The sequence below is a fragment of the Pteropus alecto genome, unplaced genomic scaffold (assembly GCF_000325575.1).
Source record: "Pteropus alecto unplaced genomic scaffold, ASM32557v1 scaffold76, whole genome shotgun sequence".
In the NCBI taxonomy this organism is placed as follows: domain Eukaryota; kingdom Metazoa; phylum Chordata; class Mammalia; order Chiroptera; family Pteropodidae; genus Pteropus; species Pteropus alecto.
This window is the reverse complement of record NW_006443138.1, coordinates 22,182,667-22,187,113: the sequence shown is the minus strand read 5'-3', so window position 1 is coordinate 22,187,113 and position 4,447 is coordinate 22,182,667. Positions and strand designations below refer to the sequence as shown.

General features: G+C 40.7%; 1 pseudogene; it reads right to left on the bottom strand.

The window, feature by feature from the left end:
* Positions 1–2,773: 2,773 nt before the first annotated feature.
* Positions 2,774–2,892, bottom strand: LOC112472356 (annotated as a pseudogene).
* Positions 2,893–4,447: the final 1,555 nt, after the last annotated feature.

Below are 4,447 nucleotides of genomic sequence, written 5' to 3'. Positions count from 1 at the left end.
GGAAAGAGAAAACTAATAAAGAACACAACAAAAGAATTCTATGATAAAAGAAGGAAGCAGAGATAGTGAGGTGCTTCAAAATCACCTAAAAGGATTGTCAAAAATGTGTATCTGCTGGCTCCACTCCAAACAGACTCAATTAGAAGCTCTGAGAGTGTGGCCCCAGGAATCTGCATTGCTCAGTTCAAAGAGGTGATTCTTCTGCACATTCTAATGTCATGAAAAACAAAGGAGTTGTTTCAAAGAAAATAAAAACAGCAATAAGAAACTTAAAAATAGAAAAATGAAAATGTCTACAAATGTAAGAGTTGCCCCAAATGTGAGAAAATCCTGCTGATTGTCCTATTGTGCACATAAAAAGATATTGATACACCAAGGATACACCAAGGATGATGAAGCAGAAAGCTGTGAGTCTGGATCCTTGGTGGCTGTGTTCAACATCTGAATCAATCATGCTATCACCTACCTCTGAACTTCTAATGTGAGACTAATAATTCCCTAGTCATTGAAATAAATATGTACATTCTTGTTTGCAGTACATTTATTTAGTAATAAGGGATAAAGAATGAATGCTTGTGAGTAATGATGACAACATTTATGAGCACTTACTACATACACATCAAGCACTGTTAGAGCTTTATACTAATATCTTATCAAAATCTCACAGTAACCCTATGATACACCATAACTTATCATTATCAGTGGGAAGTAAATGAGTTCCACTTATGCAGGTGAAGGATATCAAAGGTAGTAAATATACATTTCATGAATAATAAAAAGATAGGAAAATGGATGTGGTAAACTTGTTAATTCCCAGGGATTTTTCCTGACATTTCTATTGCCTATCTTCTTTTGTATTAATTTAAATCTTATATATCTTCTGTGGCACAAATCAAGTCCAAATTCTCTTTCTCCCTCAATAACATTTAAATATGATCTTTCCCTTTTTGTTTTTTTTGATTCTCTGGAGCTTAGATTTAGGACCATACTCTATGACCTAGATTATACATTTGGGGTAGAAAAAAATATCTTATATCTAGAAGAGTACAGGGTGTTAAATAATTCCTGTCAAATGATGACATCTAACTATTTCCCATTTTTCACCTATAAAATTTCCCAGTATGTGACTTGAAAATTCTTATTTTAGGCTCATCTGTAATCATACTTCATTTAATTCAGCAAATGTAATTAATTTATTACTAATAGATAACAGTTCTCTGCGGTTTCAAGCTAAGTAATATTTCTCTTGACATCTGTCTCTGGTGATCCAGGCTAATGGAAATTTGAGGACACATACAACTACTTTATGAATTACTGAATATTCCTCCTCTCCTGCCTCGCTACACCTGTCAGTTCTCTTTAGCATTCTGCAATGATCCAAACTGACACATTCACATGTATATAGTATGTGTGTATTTGGAGAATTGATATGGCTTTAAAAATATGCTGCTGTTGGCATGTCTATTTTTTCCTATTGCTATATGTATGTGACAGATTCTTAAAGGAATAAAGATCCCAATTTCTCCTTTTACATTTAATTACATTGAAGATTTTAGAAAACCGTCTCTATGAGTTATACATGATTAATTCACGTTTATTGACTTATCATGAGATGTCAATAGTTTAGATTTACTCCACTAAACGGAATGTACTTTAACAATTTGCGAAATATATTATTTTGAATACACAGCCTATCTTCAAACAATGTTTACATACTAAATAGTAACATGCCAAATTTTACATTGTAACTAAAAAGATATTCAGAGTGTTAAAAGAACTTAAGATTGTCTTTTGATAATAAATTGCATTATTATACTGTTATTATGTACTGCTGTATCTTTGGAGCAATTAAATTCATGAGATAAGTGAGGTCTAAGACTAAGAGGGTATGGTTATATCATATCCAGTAGCATCTTTAAATTCAAGTCGTTCCATTTTTTTTTAGGAAATGCTAATTAAGCAATCAAATATTTTCTTGACTTTTACATTGAGAAATATTCCATAAGGAGGATTCAATGCTAAACCTTTGGGGAAAAAGTGAATTTCCTGTTATCTGCACAATTATTTCTATATTGCTTTCAGCCTTTATTTGCTATTAAAGGAATGAAAATGTAAAAATCAAACTACACAGTACGATCACCTTGACTAAGACAGTGAAAGCATATCATTGCATGTGACTCACATTTCATTAAAATACATATAAATATGTTCCGGGATACATATGTATATAATCTCTGTAAATGAAAACTCTATTGAAATCACGTTCTGAAATGAAGATGCTGAGTAATTTTTCATGACACTTTAAAAGCATTTATTTTATTATTTGGAGCTGCAACAAACTCACAAAGTGAACAGATTCTAGTTTAATCTGTTATCCATTTTGCTAGTGTACTATAGCAATGATTCATATATTTAAAAAATTACTTTAATGTCAAATTCTTGATTACAGTAGAATACATAATTCAATTTTTTATTGCAACTTCCTTGGAGGAAAAGTTGGACAGAAGCCAGTGATTCTTGAATGTCTCTAAGCCGTCTTGTAAAGTTAATCTGTTCTGTTAAGTTTTGAAATAGTGTCAGGAAGGGCTATTGTACCACACCAACCAATTCCTTAACAGTGATTAACGAGAAGAAAAACTGTCATTTTGCGCAGTGCTAACTTCGCATATCAAGGGCACAGCTCAAAACGTTGGTAAATGTGTGTCCTGGTAAGATATGTTAATTCATAAGAAATTATTTTCAACAGAATTAACTCGTTTTTTGTTTTAATTAACGCCTACAGCACCTGGTATTCCTAGGTGGTCTCCCAACCAAGTACTAACCAGGCCCGACCCTGCTTAGCTTCTGAGATCACACTAGATCCGCTGCATTGAGGGTGGTATGGCTGTAGTAACTTCGAGTTTTTGCTTTCTAAACTTCCTTTACATATTTTGTTTCTAAGCCTTTAAAAATATTTAAAAATAATGTTACCAGAATGAACATACATAATAAAGTCCTTTGCATCACTTGTATGCTTTTAAGAAAACATTATAAATAATAATTTTTCCAGTCCTGGAGTTAAGAGAAAGGAGACTACAGAATTTATCTTTTTGTTCTGGTTAAGTGGTATGGAAAATAACACCGCAAGGTCTCTAAATGAGCGGCGATGCTTAGTTAAAATAGAGGCGATTAAACGAAGATGGAGCATGGTGTCTTAGGTAGGACACTAATCTTTACACGTGTGTGTGTGTGTGTGTGTGTGTAGGAAAAATCGTCTTATTTTTGAAGTAGATGTCACGACGGCTGGTTTTTTTTTTTTATTAATTTGCAAAATCTCTTTAAGATTGGTGCACGCTACCTTTTATCATCTAAATTCTGTACGTAACCCCATGTTTGTCTTTTCCCCACACGAAAGAAGAGCGATGGTTAAAAATGTTACAAGTTAACTAAAAGAGCCAAAAGCTTGGCATAAGTAGAAAAAGCAAATCCAAAACGAAAGCACGAGGATTTTAAGCACCGGTCCTGATGGGCCTGTTTGCACCCGCGAAACGCCAGAGTTAACCCTTTGAGGGCTGCAGCGGGATCCCGGATAACTGCGGGCCCGATCCTAAAGAACAGAGATGGGGCGCACCTCGCCCGTAGGGAGGGTGTGGGCTCTTTTCCTCAAGGAGGAAGCAAGCTGAGAGGCACTTTTGTTGTCCAGCGCGTGCGTCATGAGCCAGGACGGGCATCGAGTCCGTAGGGAGTGGAGCACAGAAGCGGCGAGAAGCCGCTCAAATGTCCGCCGACGAGTGGTCAGCTTTAACCTGTGGCAGCCAGGAGCGTTCGATCTTCCACGCCCACCAGCCCAGCTCCCAGGCTCTGGAGGGACGCAGGCTGGGGGTGGCTCGGACGGGGCCCCAAGTGGAGGGCGTCCGCCTGCGGCAGTCATCCCGCTCCGGCCTCCACAGTCACAGGAGCCGCCAGGCCCCGCGCCGAAACAGCAGCTGTGACTGACGGAGTCACCGCCCCGCGCGCCCGAGCCACCTCCTCCTCCCCCGCACCCCACCCTCCCTGATACGTCATGGAAACACGGACGTCAGAGCCTCTCAGCCAATCGTAGGCAGCGGCAGTAGGAAAGGAGCTAGCGGGAGGGGCGGGGGCAGCGGCGAGCGAGGAGCGCGGAGAAGGAAGAGAGGGAGGGGCGCGCGGAGGCGTGAGTCCCCCGCCCCTCACTCCCGCCACCCTTTCCCGACCGCGCGACAAGTTCTAATCGTCGGGAGCGCGCTCGCCAGCCGGGGGCGCGCTCGCCGAGTCCTCCCCTTAAACGCCCTCTAAGCGCCGCCGGGCTCCCAGTGCCCGTCCGAGCCGCGCTTCCTCAGCGCCCGACCGCCCCCAGGCTCCCCGCGGGCTGGATCACGTGACCGCGCCCAGCCAAGGCGGCAGCGGCGGCGGCGGCGGCAGTGGCAGCGGGAGCAGCTGCGCCGCC